The following is a 15708-nucleotide window of genomic DNA, read 5'->3' on the forward strand; positions in this document are numbered from 1 at the left end:
CCTTAAGGTAAGCCTGACTTGTAGTCAGTTTTATCCAACTGGATAATGTCTGCTGAGAAACTGGCTAACCCCAGTTGGCAGCATCATAGAGAACAAACAACGTTTCCGTCTTACGAACTGTAGACGTTCGGGACATATAAACGCGTAATGCGCGTACCACATTCAGAATTCTAGAATGTGCTGTCAACACAGGAAAATAAGATTTTACTTACCGATAAATCTATTTCTCGGAGTCCGTAGTGGATGCTGGGGTTCCTGAAAGGACCATGGGGAATAGCGGCTCCGCAGGAGACAGGGCACAAAAAGTAAAGCTTTTCCAGATCAGGTGGTGTGCACTGGCTCCTCCCCCTATGACCCTCCTCCAGACTCCAGTTAGGTACTGTGCCCGGACGAGCGTACACAATAAGGGAGGATTTTGAATCCCGGGTAAGACTCATACCAGCCACACCAATCACACCGTACAACTTGTGATCTAAACCCAGTTAACAGTATGATAACAGCGGAGCCTCTGAAAGATGGCTTCCTTCAACAATAACCCGAATTAGTTAACAATAACTATGTACAATTATTGCAGATAATCCGCACTTGGGATGGGCGCCCAGCATCCACTACGGACTCCGAGAAATAGATTTATCGGTAAGTAAAATCTTATTTTCTCTATCGTCCTAGTGGATGCTGGGGTTCCTGAAAGGACCATGGGGATTATACCAAAGCTCCCAAACGGGCGGGAGAGTGCGGATGACTCTGCAGCACCGAATGAGAGAACTCCAGGTCCTCCTTAGCCAGAGTATCAAATTTGTAAAATTTTACAAACGTGTTCTCCCCTGACCACGTAGCTGCTCGGCAAAGTTGTAATGCCGAGACCCCTCGGGCAGCCGCCCAAGATGAGCCCACCTTCCTTGTGGAGTGGGCCTTTACAGATTTAGGCTGTGGCAGGCCTGCCACAGAATGTGCAAGTTGGATTGTGCTACAGATCCAACGAGCAATCGTCTGCTTAGACGCAGGAGCACCCATCTTGTTGGGTGCATACAATATAAACAACGAGTCAGATTTTCTGACTCCAGCTGTCCTTGCAATATATATTTTTAATGCTCTGACAACGTCCAGTAACTTGGAGTCCTCCAAGTCACTTGTAGCCGCAGGCACTACAATAGGCTGGTTCAGATGAAATGCTGACACCACCTTAGGGAGAAAATGCGGACGAGTCCGCAGTTCTGCCCTGTCCGAATGGAAAATCAGATATGGGCTTTTGTAAGATAAAGCTGCCAGTTCTGACACTCTCCTGGCCGAAGCCAGGGCTAGAAGCATGGTCACTTTCCATGTGAGATATTTCAAATCCACCTTCTTTAGTGGTTCAAACAAATGAGATTTTAGAAAGTCCAAAACCACATTGAGATCCCACGGTGCCACTGGAGGCACCACAGGAGGCTGTATATGTAGCACTCCCTTAACAAAGGTCTGGACTTCAGGGACTGAAGCCAATTCTTTTTGAAAGAAAATCGACAGGGCCGAAATTTGAACCTTAATAGATCCCAATTTGAGACCCATAGACAATCCTGATTGCAGGAAATGTAGGAATCGACCCAGTTGAAATTCCTCCGTCGGAGCACTCCGATCTTCGCACCACGCAACATATTTTCGCCAAATTCGGTGATAATGGTGCACGGTTACTTCCTTCCTTGCTTTAATCAAAGTAAGAATGACTTCTTCCGGCAAGCCTTTTTCCTTTAGGATCCGGCGTTCAACCGCCATGCCGTCAAACGCAGCCGCGTTAAGTCTTGAAACAGACAGGGACCCTGCTGAAGCAAGTCCCTCCTTAGAGGTAGAGGCCACGGATCTTCCGTGATCATCTCTTGAAGTTCCGGGTACCAAGTCCTTCTTGGCCAATCCGGAACCACTAGTATCGTTCTTACGCCTCTTTGCCGTATAATTCTCAATACTTTTGGTATGAGAGGCAGAGGAGGAAACACATACACCGACTGGTACACCCAAGGCGTTTACCAGCGCGTCCACAGCTATTGCCTGCGGATCTCTTGACCTGGCGCAATACCTGTCCAGTTTTTTGTTGAGGCGAGACGCCATCATGTCCACCATTGGTCTTTCCCAACGGGTTACCAGCATGTGGAAGACTTCTGGATGAAGTCCCCACTCTCCCGGGTGAAGATCGTGTCTGCTGAGGAAGTCTGCTTCCCAGTTGTCCACTCCCGGGATGAACACTGCTGACAGTGCTATCACATGATTCTCTGCCCAGCGAAGAATCCTTGCAGCTTCTGCCATTGCACTCCTGCTTCTTGTGCCGCCCTGTCTGTTCACATGGGCGACTGCCGTGATGTTGTCCGACTGGATCAACACCGGTTTTCCCTGAAGCAGAGGTTCTGCCTGGCTTAGAGCATTGTATATTGCTCTTAGTTCCAGAATGTTTATGTGAAGAGACGTTTCCAGGCTCGTCCATACTCCCTGGAAGTTTCTTCCTTGTGTGACTGCTCCCCAGCCTCTCAGGCTGGCGTCCGTGGTCACCAGGATCCAATCCTGTATGCTGAATCTGCGGCCCTCCAATAGATGAGCACTCTGCAACCACCACAGAAGAGACACCCTTGTCCTTGGAGACAGGGTTATCCGCAGGTGCATCTGAAGATGCGACCCTGTGCGTGGAATCTGCCGAATGGAATTGCTTCGTAAGAAGCCACCATTTTTCCCAGGACTCTTGTGCATTGATGCACAGACACCTTTCCTGGTTTTAGGAGGTTCCTGACAAGCTCGGATAACTCCTTGGCTTTTTCCTCCGGGAGAAAAACCTTTTTCTGAACCGTGTCCAGAATCATCCCTAGGAACAGCAGACGAGTTGTCGGCATTAACTGGGATTTTGGAATATTCAGAATCCACCCGTGCTGTTTTAGCACTTCTTGAGACAGTGCTAATCCCATCTCTAGCTGTTCTCTGGACCTTGCCCTTATTAGGAGATCGTCCAAGTATGGGATAATTAATATGCCTTTTCTTCGAAGAAGAATCATCATCTCGGCCATTACCTTTGTAAAGACCCGAGGTGCCGTGGACAATCCGAACGGCAGCGTCTGAAACTGATAGTGACAGTTTTGTACAACGAACCTGAGGTACCCCTGGTGTGAGGGGTAAATTGGAACGTGGAGATACGCATCCTTGATGTCCAAGGATACCATAAAGTCCCCCTCTTCCAGGTTCGCTATCACTGCTCTGAGTGACTCCATCTTGAACTTGAACTTCTTTATGTACAGGTTCAAGGACTTCAGATTTAGAATAGGCCTTACCGAGCCATCCGGCTTCGGTACCACAAAAAGAGTGGAATAATACCCCTTCCCTTGTTGTAGAAGAGGTACCTTGACTATCACCTGCTGAGAGTACAGCTTGTGAATGGCTTCCAAAACCGTCTCCCTTTCGGAGGGGGACGTTGGTAAAGCAGACTTCAGGAAACGGCGAGGTGGATCTGTCTCTAATTCCAACCTGTACCCCTGAGATATTATCTGCAGGATCCAGGGATCTACCTGCGAGTGAGCCCACTGCGCGCTGTAATTTTTGAGACGACCGCCCACCGTCCCCGAGTCCGCTTGAGAAGCCCCAGCGTCATGCTGAGGCTTTTGTAGAAGCCGGGGAGGGCTTCTGTTCCTGGGAAGGAGCTGCCTGTTGCTGTCTCTTCCCTCGACCTCTGCCTCGTGGCAGATATGAATAGCCCTTTGCTCTCTTATTTTTAAAGGAACGAAAGGGCTGCGGTTGAAAAGTCGGTGCCTTTTTCTGTTGGGGAGTGACTTGAGGTAGAAAGGTGGATTTCCCGGCTGTAGCCGTGGCCACCAAATCTGATAGACCGACTCCAAATAACTCCTCCCCTTTCTACGGCAAAACTTCCATATGCCGTTTTGAATCCGCATCGCCTGTCCACTGTCGCGTCCATAAAGCTCTTCTGGCCGAAATGGACATAGCACTTACCCGTGATGCCAGTGTGCAGATATCCCTCTGTGCATCACGCATATAAAGAAATGCATCCTTTATTTGTTCTAACGACAGTAAAATATTGTCCCTGTCCAGGGTATCAATATTTTCAATCAGGGACTCTGACCAAACTACCCCAGCACTGCACATCCAGGCAGTCGCTATAGCTGGTCGTAGTATAACACCTGCATGTGTGTATATACTTTTTTGGATATTTTCCATCCTCCTATCTGATGGATCTTTAAGTGCGGCCGTCTCAGGAGAGGGTAACGCCACTTGTTTAGATAAGCGTGTTAGCTCCTTGTCCACCCTAGGAGGTGTTTCCCAGCGCTCCCTAACCTCTGGCGGGAAAGGGTATAATGCCAATAATTTCTTTGAAATTATCAGCTTTTTATCAGGGGCAACCCACGCTTCATCACACACGTCATTTAATTCTTCTGATTCAGGAAAAACTATAGGTAGTTTTTTCACACCCCACATAATACCCTGTTTAGTGGTACCTGTAGTATCAGCTAAATGTAACGCCTCCTTCATTGCCAAAATCATATAACGTGTGGCCCTACTGGAAAATACGGTTGATTCGTCACCGTCACCACTGGAATCAGTGCCTGTGTCTGGGTCTGTGTCGACCGACTGAGGCAAAGGGCGTTTCACAGCCCCTGACGGTGTTTGAGGCGCCTGGACAGGCACTAATTGATTGTCCGGCCGCCTCATGTCGTCAAACGACTGCTTAAGCGAGTTGACGCTATCCCGTAATTCCACAAATAAAGGCATCCATTCTGGTGTCGACCCCCTAGGAGGTGACATCCCCATATTTGGCAATTGCTCCGCCTCCACACCAATATCGTCCTCATACATGTTGACACACACGTACCGACACACAGCAGACACACAGGGAATGCTCTACACGAAGACAGGACCCACTAGCCCTTTGGGGAGACAGAGGGAGAGTCTGCCAGCACACACCAAAAAAAGCGCTATAGATGACAGGGATAGCCTTATAATAAGTGCTCCCTTATAGCTGCTTTATATATATCAAAGTATTGCCATTAAATTTGCCCCCCCTCTCTGTTTTACCCTGTTTCTGTAGTGCAGTGCAGGGGAGAGACCTGGGAGCCGTCCTGACCAGCGGAGCTGTGAGAGGAAATGGCGCCGTGTGCTGAGGAGATAGGCCCCGCCCCTTTTCCGGCGGGCTCGTCTCCCGCTATTTTGTGAATCCAGGCAGGGGTTAAATATCTCCATATAGCCTCTGGGGGCTATATGTGAGGTATTTTTAGCCTTTTAATAGGTTTTCATTTGCCTCCCAGGGCGCCCCCCCCCAGCGCCCTGCACCCTCAGTGACTGCGTGTGAAGTGTGCTGAGAGGAAAATGGCGCACAGCTGCAGTGCTGTGCGCTACCTTTAGAAGACTGCAGGAGTCTTCAGCCGCCGATTCTGGACCTCTTCTTACTTCAGCATCTGCAAGGGGGCCGGCGGCGCGGCTCCGGTGACCATCCAGGCTGTACCTGTGATCGTTCCTCTGGAGCGGATGTCCAGTAGCCAAGAAGCCAATCCATCCTGCACGCAGGTGAGTTCACTTCTTCTCCCCTCTGTCCCTCGTTGCAGTGATCCTGTTGCCAGCAGGAATCACTGTAAAATAAAAAACCTAAGCTAAACTTTCTCTAAGCAGCTCTTTATGAGAGCCACCTAGAATTGCACCCTTCTCGGCCGGGCACAAAAATCTAACTGGAGTCTGGAGGAGGGTCATAGGGGGAGGAGCCAGTGCACACCACCTGATCTGGAAAAGCTTTACTTTTTGTGCCCTGTCTCCTGCGGAGCCGCTATTCCCCATGGTCCTTTCAGGAACCCCAGCATCCACTAGGACGATAGAGAAAAAACGTTTTCCAAGTGAGAAACTTAATCCCCATTTGTTGTAAGGGTTCAAAATATGAAAACTGTAAGAAATCTGAACCCAGGTTCAAGTCGCATGGCGATGTAGGTGGGATAAATGGAGGCTGCACTCTGATGACACCTTGTAGAAAGGTGTGTACCGACGCAATAGAGTCAAACGTCTTTGAAAATAAATTGACCACACAGATACCTGCACCCTCAGTGTAGATAAACGCAGTTGTCCATCCCACCCCGTCTGTAAAAGAACAGAATACGGGTAACTTGAAAGATGATGTCGGAAACTTCCGAGCTTCACACCCACCTATATAGGCACACCAAATTTTGTAATAATGAGCTGCCGTAAGCGGCTTTCTAGCTCGTAACATGGTTGGTATAACCGATACTGTAATGCCCTATGTCTTTTCTTAAGAGGGCGGTCTGAACCACCACCCCGTCAACCGCAGCCGCGGTACATAGGTAAATAGGGGTAAAAGAACGGTCCCTGTTGTAACAGGTTGGACGTATTATGAGCGGGCAAAGATCGTGTGCGAGTATTCCTTGGAGATTCGAGAAGCAAGCTCTCCGAAACCCATGAGATATCACTAGTATGACTGTGACGAACTGTCTTATGATCCGTTTTAGCAACGGAGAGAGCAGCGGAAAACGGTGGAGCCAGATACACGAGGCTGTATGACCACACGAATGTGAGAGCCTCCACCGCCACTGCCCTTGTGATCTGTCGTTCTGTACACATTCTGAGCAATTGTAATTGTGGCGAGATGCCATCATGTACACCTGAGGGTAACCCCACCTGTGGACCCACATGTGAAACACCTCTGGATTTAATGCCCAGTTTTCTGGATGAAAATCCCGACGGGTGAGATCATCTGTCTAACAGATGCCACTCCCGGAATGAACCCCGTCGACAACATCACCTAATGGTGTTCTGGGCAATTGAGGATTCGAGCTACCTCCCGCATTGCCATGCGGCTTCTCGGTCCTCCCTGGTCGGTGTATGCAACTCCCGTTGCGTTGTCTGACTGCACTTGGACAGACTGAAAGCGAAGCATGTAGTGCATTGTAAATTGCACGGAGTTCCAGGACATTTATAGACAGCAATCTGTCGTGATCCGTCTTAGAAACCCTGTCGCTGACCTTTTTAAACTACAACTCCCCAACCTCTGAGACTCTCGCCCAGAGTAGAGACACCCTCGCCCCCCTGTGGGAAACGCGAGTGAAACCCGGCGAACTAAAGCGCTTTGAAAACACATCATTGTTCCTAATAGGCGAATACACCAATGTACCGCTAGTGTGCGTGGCTTTTGCACTAATTGTACTAGATGGTATATTTGTTCTTTCTGGTGTAGTAGGTAAATATCTTTTATTTACCGTATTTATAATCATACCTAGGAATTGAAGTCGTTCAGACGGAATTAGATGCGATTGTTTTTGAACTTGACCTGCCACCGTGGTGTACGTTAGTAGCGCAAGTAAGAGGAACCTCTGTTGAGACAGAGTTCTTATGAGCAGATCGTCTAAGTATGGAACGATTGTCACCGCCAGGGCTCTGAGATGAGCTATCATCACCAACATCACTTTGGTGAATACCCGAGGCGTTGACAAGAGGCCAAACGGTAGAACCTGAAATGGTTAATGGTTGTGGCGTATTGCAAAACGCAAGAACCTGTGATGCGGTGACCAAACCGGAATGGGTAAATACGCATTGTGAAGATCAAGCGCAATCATGCAATCTTGTGGCTCCAAATATGCAAATACTAACCGCAGAAAATCCATTTTCAAACTGTAATAAGTGACTTGCTGATTGAGACTGCGACGGAGCCCTCCGGCTTCGTTACCCCAAACAGAGGGGAATAAGTAACCCTGACTCTGTTGGTGTACCAGGCCTGGAAATAAAAACAGCTGAAACCAGCAGAGACTGAATGGCAACCTGCCAAAACGCCTAATTTCGTCCGACAGAGGCAGTCTTGTCTTTTAAACTGTAAATAGCGGATACATCCATGAGTGGATGTCTGGAAACCCGGCCAATGTAACGTGTAAAGGCGCGCTTCCACAATTGGAAAATCGAAATGGCCTAAGAGGCCGTCAAGCCACTGGCTTGTTGACTTTAGCACCCTGGCGTTACAAGTCGTGACTGTTTTTGTACCACAGCCTTGAAAAGACTGAAGTCTAAAGGGATTAAACGTCGGACCAAAGTATTTCCGTTTTGATACCGGAGGCGGCAATGGCCTGAATATCAAATTTAGGACCAAACAACTTCTGGCCTTGTTGTGCTGAAACTAGCGGCGATGAAAAGCGAGAATCGAGGTAACAGGCGTCAGCAGAAGCTTCACAGAGATACTCTGCAGCTTCTCATTAACAGTGATCGTCATTGTTTCCATACATAGAGCGTCTAGTGACCCAAATGTATCTTGGGTCTTTATAATGTTTGTCACAGACGAATTCACCAATGGCGGATTGTCCCATTTAGATGTGGAAACGGGTAAATAGAGTTAAATGTTAGTCAGATATTCTAAATAATAACTCATTGAAGATCTGTTGTTTATTAAATTCGACAGATTAGATGTTAGAGTCTACTTAGTCTCTGTAGAAATTGAGACACTGACTCACTGGTTATTAGCAATGTATGGTTGTCAAAACCCCGCACTATCTGACTGCTGGTCTAATGTACCCTTCTCACTCGTAGGTATCGCTGTGAGGTTTGACATATAATTGTCAGACTGCATTAAATTATAAGACCAGTTAAATTTACACCCTGGTACCCAAAGGGAAATTGGACCCTTGGAAAGACTGAGACTCCTTCGTTAGAGCTGGCGGAGTAACTTCCGAGACTCCGATCTTACCGCTCCTGTCGAGCGGAGTTAATTTGAATTGCCAATGCTTAACATAGGATCTGGGACTGACCCGGCTTCCGGAGTGGAAACCTACAAACCAACTGAATCTGTGGTAGATTTATGTACAGACATTGTAGTAAACCTTATATTTAGTCTGTGTTGGAGCCCTACCCCTTATACAGACAGACACCACAATAGCCAACGGACAGACACTTGCACGACGCAGTAAAATGTTTACTTAAGGTGCGTAATATTATATATATATACCGCTGACGGTTGTGGCGGGCGGCGCGATGGCGGGGGGACGGAGCGCCTGGCGGGAGGACGGAGCGCCTGGCGGGAGGACGGAGCGCCTGGCAGGGGGACGGAGCGCCTGGCAGGGGGACGGAGCGCCTGGCAGGGGGACGGAGCGCCTGGCAGGGGGACGGAGCGTGGGGCGTCGGAGCGGCAGACGGGGCACTGGAGCGGCTGGGGCGGCTATCACGGTAGTGAGCGGTCGGCTTTACCCACGGACCCCACACAGCGGGGCGGCAGCCTGCGCTGACCGCCCCGTTTCCCCAGCATACCTTTTGTAGGAAGGTCTGCGACGCTTTCCGGTCATGGCTGCGACGGGCTTCTATCTGTAAGCTCCGTCCAGCTCCTCAGATCATGGCTGCGACGGGGCTTCTATGTGTAAGCTCCGTCCAGCTGTTGCAGGAGACAGTGGGCTGCCTGTGGCTGTGAGGGTGCTCTTTGTGAGGACCGACACGCCATGCGCTGCCTTGCAGCGGCACCATCCCGGACCCATGTTTTTCCAGAAACTGGGAAGGGATGTGCTAAGTGTAAAAATGAAAAATGAAAAATTAATAAAATCTTCCACCAAGTGTGGGAAGTCCCCACAAGCCTTGTTATTGCTGTGAGCACGGAAAAAACACTGAGGTCGTACACTGAGGTACTCTGGGATATGGAGGGGTGGAGAGTTCTAAATTTAAATATTCAGTGCCTTTGTTTCTGCTAAGCCGTCCATATCCCAAGAGTACTCCAGTGACCCCTAGTGGATGAAAAAGAAACAGGAGACACACACCTTGAGAGTAAAACTTTATTGCACACCTGCCGACACACACATACTTACCTATGTTGACCCGCCGACTGCCACGTCTCCTGATCCGACGATCCGGGGTACCTGTGAATCAAATTATACTCCCCTCAATCCAGTGTCCGGATATAAATCCTCGTACTTGGCAAAACAAATAAACGCACACCCGTACCAGCGGACTGAAAGGGGTCCCATGTTTTCACATGGGACCCCTTTCCCCGAATGCCGGGACACCACGTGACTCCTGTCACAGAGGTCCCTTCAGCCAATCAGGAAGCGCTACTTCGTTGCTCTCACCTGATTGGCTGTATGCGCGTGTGACCTCAGACAGCGCATCGCAAAGCCTCTCCATTACTTTCAATGGTGGGAACTTTGCCGTCAGCGGTGGGGTTACCCGCGGTCAGCCGCTGACCTCACCGCTAACCGCAAAGTTCCCACCATTGAGTATAATGGAGAGGCTTTGCGAAGCGCTGTCCGACAGCTCAGACGTGCAGCCAATCAGCAGAGTGCCAGGACGTTGTCCCTTCAGCCAATCAGCGAGCGCAACGTCCTGGCACTCTGCTGATTGGCTGCACGTCTGAGCTGTCAGACAGCGCTTCGCAAAGCCTCTCCATTATACTCAATGGTGGGAACTTTGCGGTTAGCGGTGAGGTCACCCGCGGTCAGCGGCTTACCACGGGTAACCCCACCGCTGACGGCAAAGTTCCCACCATTGAAAGTAATGGAGAGGCTTTGCGATGCGCTGTCTGAGGTCACACGCGCATACAGCCAATCAGGTGAGTGCAACGAAGTAGCGCTTCCTGATTGGCTGAAGGGACCTCGGTGACAGGAGTCACGTGGTGTCCCGGCATTCGGGGAAAGGGGTCCCATGTGAAAACATGGGACCCCTTTCAGTCCGCTGGTACGGGTGTGCGTTTATTTGTTTTGCCAAGTACGATGATTTATATCCGGACACTGGATTGAGGGGAGTATAATTTGATTCACAGGTACCCCGGATCGTCGGATCAGGAGACGTGGCAGTCGGCGGGTCAACATAGGTAAGTATGTGTGTGTCGGCAGGTGTGCAATAAAGTTTTACTCTCAAGGTGTGTGTCTCCTGTTTTTATTTGGGTATTTTTTTTCCAGTAGTACTACTACAGGTACCAGCGGGCCCGTTTTTCTCCCGCATGCTGGTACTTGTGGTTCTCCAAGTACCAGCTTGCGGGGGAGGCTTGCTGGGACTTGTAGTACTACTGGAAAAAACAATATTCTTTACATTTTCTCAAGGCTATCAGCCTCCCATCGGCAGCCCTTGGATGGGGGGGGGGGGGGGGGGGGGGGGGACAGCCTCGGGCTTCACCCCTGGCCCTTGGGTGGCTGGGAGGGGGGACCCCTTGATTGAAGGGGTCCCCACTCCCCCAGGGTATCCCGGCCAGGGGTGACTAGTTGGATATTTAATGCCACGGCCGCAGGGCGCTGTATAAAAGTGACCCCCGGCTGTGGCATTATCTGTCCAGCTAGTGGAGCCCGATGCTGGTGTAAAAAATACGGGGGACCCCTACTCTTTTTGTCCCCCGTATTTTTTGCACCAGCACCAGGCGCAGAGCCCGGTGCTGGTTTTAAAAATACGGGGGATCCCCTGTCCATTTTTCCCCCGGATTTTTAGAACCAGGACCGGCTCGAAGAGCCAGAGGCTGGTTATGCTTTGGAGGGGGGACCCCACGCCATTTTTTTTCCGGGATTTTACCATTCCATCTAAAAAATATATATATATATATATATATAGTGTGGCGGATTGAAAATGACGAATTTACTGTCTAAAAGCACTATTGTCGAATTTCCAAACTTCAATTGAATATACTTTTGTCGAATTGCCGCATTTGTACCATTGCAGAAAAGTCGAATTTGACAAATGTTGAATTTCAAAAAGTCGAATTTTGACGGAAAGTACTGAATTGCATTGTCGATTTTTTTATTTTTGGAGAAAAAGTCCCGTTTTTCGACAATTTCTGGAATTCGACCGCAATTGTATATACCCCGAAGTATCTGCACTCTTCATCTGCCTACCTCTCCCTTTGACTCTATACCAGGCATTCCCAACCACGGTCCTCAAGGCACATCAACAGTGCAGGTTTTAGCGATATCCAGGCTGCAGCACAGACTGTTAAATCAAAATAACGGAGCTACTAATTAAGTCACCTGTGCTGAAGCCTGGATATCACTAAAACCTGCACTGTTGGTGTGCCTTGAGGACCGTGGTTGGGAATGCCTGCTCTATACCCTCACAAATTAGTAAAGCTCTGTCTGCTGTGCTCATCCCAACCTTAACTAAAATCTGTAATCTCTCTCTGTCTACTGGTATCTTTTTTTTTCTCTGTACAAGCATGCAGTTATTACCCATTCTGAAAAAACAAAACTCTGACCCTAACTCTCTCTCAGACTACCGTCCCATCTCTCAGCTCCCATGCCCCTCCAAGCTACTTGAGAGACTTGCCTACACTCGCCTCATACACTTTCTTAACTCACACAGCCTACTGGACCCACTTCAGTCAGGATTTCGTGGCCAACACTCCACAGAGACAGCACCGACTAAGGTAGTGAATGATTTGGTCACTGCTGAATCTAAAGGCCACTACTCACTACTTATTCTCCTTGATCTCTCTGCTGCTTTTGACACTGTTGACCACTCTCTTCTCATACAAACACTACAATCCCTAGGTATTCAGGACACAGCCTTTCTTGGTTCTCATCCTACCTATCTAATCGCTTCTTCAGTGTTCGTTTCTCCGATTCCTACTCCTCTTCGCTACCTCTCTCAGTTGGAGTACCGCAAGACTAAGTCTTAGGTCCTCTGCTTTTCTCTATCTATACCACATCTCTTGGCAAACTAATCAACTCTTTTGGATTTCAGTACCATCTGTATGCGGATGATACTCAAATCTACCTATCCTCCCCAGATTTGTCACCTTCTGTATTGGGCCTTGTCACTGAATGCCTTTCTGCCATTTCATCTTGGATGACATCTCGCCACCTCAAACTTAATATTTCCGAAACAGAATTAATTATATTTCCACCGGCCAATAGTAGTTACCAACCTGATATCTCTAGCACTGTTGAGAACTCAGCAATCATCCCTACCCCACAAGCTCGCTGACTAGGTGTCATTCTTGACTCCTAACTGTCCTTTGTTCCTCACATTCACTCTGTCTTAAGATCATGTTACATACATCTAAAAAACATATCCAGAATACATCCATATCTTACAAGACACTGCTAAAACTCTAATCCAAGCTCTCATTATCTCCCGCATTGATTATTGTAATAGTCTCCCGACCGCTCTTCCCAAACATAGGCTCTCACCACTACAATACATTTTTGAATGCAGCTGCAAGACTAATCTTCCTTGCTAGACGTTCATCGTCTGCAAATCCGTTCTGACAGTCCCTCCATTGGTTACTGGTATTCTACCGTATTAAATATAAAATACTTTTACTGACATACAAGGCTATTAACCAAACAAAATATCTCCCTACCAGACCTCTCCGCTCTGCACATCTGCGTCTCTCATCCACACGCATCACTTGTTCACACTCAAAATTACAGGACTTCATTCGGGCTTCACCCACTCTGTGGAATGCCCTCCCACGCACAATAAGACTCGCCTCTAGTCTCCAAACCTTTAACCGTTCCCTGAAAACTCACCTATTCAGACAAGCCTATCAAATTCCAGACCCATCCACATAACCTTCAATGCTTCCCTATCCTGTTACATCATCTCTGTACAGTACACATAACATCACATATCTTGTCTTTCTATACTCACACCCTCCTGACTTTGCCAACATTGCGGGGTGATCATATCATACAACCCATTAAGAACCTAGCAATCTGATGGACCATTATGCAATAGGTAGCATCTATCCTTGTGTATCAATGCCTATTTCCCTATAGATTGTAAGCTTGCGAGCAGGGCCTTCTTACCTATATGTCGGTCTGTTTTTACCCAGTTTTGTTCTATTACTGTTCTAATTGTAAAGTGCAACGGAATATGCGGCGCTATATAAGAAACTGTTAATAAATAAAAGTCCCCTTAAGTCTTACCTTACCATGCAGACCTCCTGAATATATATATATATATATATATATATATATATATATATATATATATATATATATATATATATATACACACACATACAAAATAACTGAACTCATACTATACCTCATGGGCCCTACATACTGGGCGATATTACTGAAAGATATGAACAATCTCGTTCATTAATGAATGAGATACTGTTCATATCTTTCAGTGTGGAGGCAGCAACGATGAACGATGCGCGGCCCTGCGCTCGTTCATCATTGGTGTCCTGTCGCTTGTGCATGCAGGCCAATATGGACGATCTCGATCATATTTGCATGCACTGCTATGGAGCCGGGTGACGGGGGGGTGAAGAAACGTCACTTCCCCCCGCGCCGCTCATCTGCCGTATCGGCGGTCACGCACAGTGTAGGGCCCATAAGTGTGCCTTATAATATATAGCCCATCACAGGCATACAGCAAGTAAAGGCAGGTCCAAACACCTGTCACATCTTGTGAATTTATACATAAAAAAAAAATTATAACAGTAGGTTACACACTTGTAAAGGGGGCGTATTTATTCAGAAATACCCTTTACCACTCATGATGATGAAGTAGTAGTAGTAGTAGTAGTAGTGGTGAGATGATGGAGGTACAATGGGCCTAAGGGAAGGGGCATCAGCCGTGGAGTGTATGAGCGGTGAGGCTGGAGAACAGGAGGCAGTGATGGGGTAATTCAGGGAGGGGCAGTAGAAGTATAAAGTGGACAGTAAAGCGTATATATGGATATAATGTAAATAAGGTAATTGGAGGCTGAAGTGCACAGCAGTGAGGTAGCTGGTGGGCAGGCAGTGTGGTCTCTGACAGAAGGCACAGTAATGTAAGGTAGGAGGTGGCCCGGTCACCGTGATATGCCCGGCGCACACCGAACAGAGGTCAGGCTGGATTAGCCGGCCGCTCCCGCACTGCCCCAGGGCTCGGCGCCGCTGGTTGCGCAGTGGGATTAGTGTCGGTCACAGATCACTCTCCGCCCAGCCGCTGCCAGGCTCGGGCCCAGCACAACGCCGACAGGCCTCCGCCGCCCTCATCCCTCCCTCCCCCCGGCGTGCTGCCGTTGCGCAGTCGGAAATAGCACTCACCTGTCGGAGAAGAAGCGCTGCCGGTTACTGCGGAGGAAGCCGCCGCCTCAGACTCAGACCATCCAGGCGGTGACGGGTAACGTCTCTCGGCCCCGGACAGACGGACTCGTCATTCCCCTTCCCCACCCCCACGGGGGACTGCGGAGGGAGCAGAGCTGTCCGGCAGCGGTGACGGAGAGGGATGTATGAATGAGATCTGTCACTGGGCAGAGGAGGAGGAGCGGGGCCGGGCGGCCGGCGACGGCAGCGGCGGGCGGGGGACAGTCAACCTGGGACTAAGCTCGCGACACCCCCCTCTCTCTCGCTCTCTCACGCTCTCTCACGCGCGCTACCGTTGATGATTGACTCCAGAGCGCGCTCCGTGTGCGAGCATCTCTGGTGCCGGGGAGCGCGCGCACGATGCTGCGTCACCAGCCTCTTCCCGCCCAGTCCTTCTGCATGCACGGCTTGCAGCAGCAGAGGTCCCGGATGTTTGGAGGATGAGGCGAGTTACGTCATCCTGCAAATGGTGGCCGGGCACAGTGTTATAATAATCATCGACGTCAGTGTACTGGCTGGTCTGTACTAGCAAGTGCTGCGGTGCACCAGATCACATAGTAATGCATAATGCAAAAGGTTCCTGGATAGTAAACTGTGACAGCTGCTGTGCGATGTGACAGTGCCAGCCTGAACGTCAACCGCTTAAGATGGCCATCCACTTATACAACCTCTCTAAGGGATAAGTCGCACAAGATTTCACTTGAACTGCCCGGCAGCT

The 15708-nt window shown here is 49.1% G+C and overlaps 1 protein-coding gene across 2 annotated transcripts in view; it reads right to left on the reverse strand.

The window, feature by feature from the left end:
* The window catches only part of PPM1A (protein phosphatase, Mg2+/Mn2+ dependent 1A), a 280963-nt gene extending 265565 nt beyond the window's left edge, over positions 1 to 15398 (reverse strand). Inside the window, exon 1 of one of the 2 annotated variants that reach the window (XM_063947751.1) lies at positions 14952 to 15398. The gene's annotated coding sequence lies outside the window, so the exon portion shown is untranslated. The remainder of the gene's footprint in view (positions 1 to 14951) is intronic. The other variant, XM_063947750.1, reaches the window with a different exon arrangement.
* Between the last annotated feature and the right edge of the window lie 310 nt (positions 15399 to 15708).

This window comes from Pseudophryne corroboree, chromosome 12 (genome assembly GCF_028390025.1).
Source record: "Pseudophryne corroboree isolate aPseCor3 chromosome 12, aPseCor3.hap2, whole genome shotgun sequence".
Taxonomy (NCBI): Eukaryota; Metazoa; Chordata; class Amphibia; order Anura; family Myobatrachidae; genus Pseudophryne; species Pseudophryne corroboree.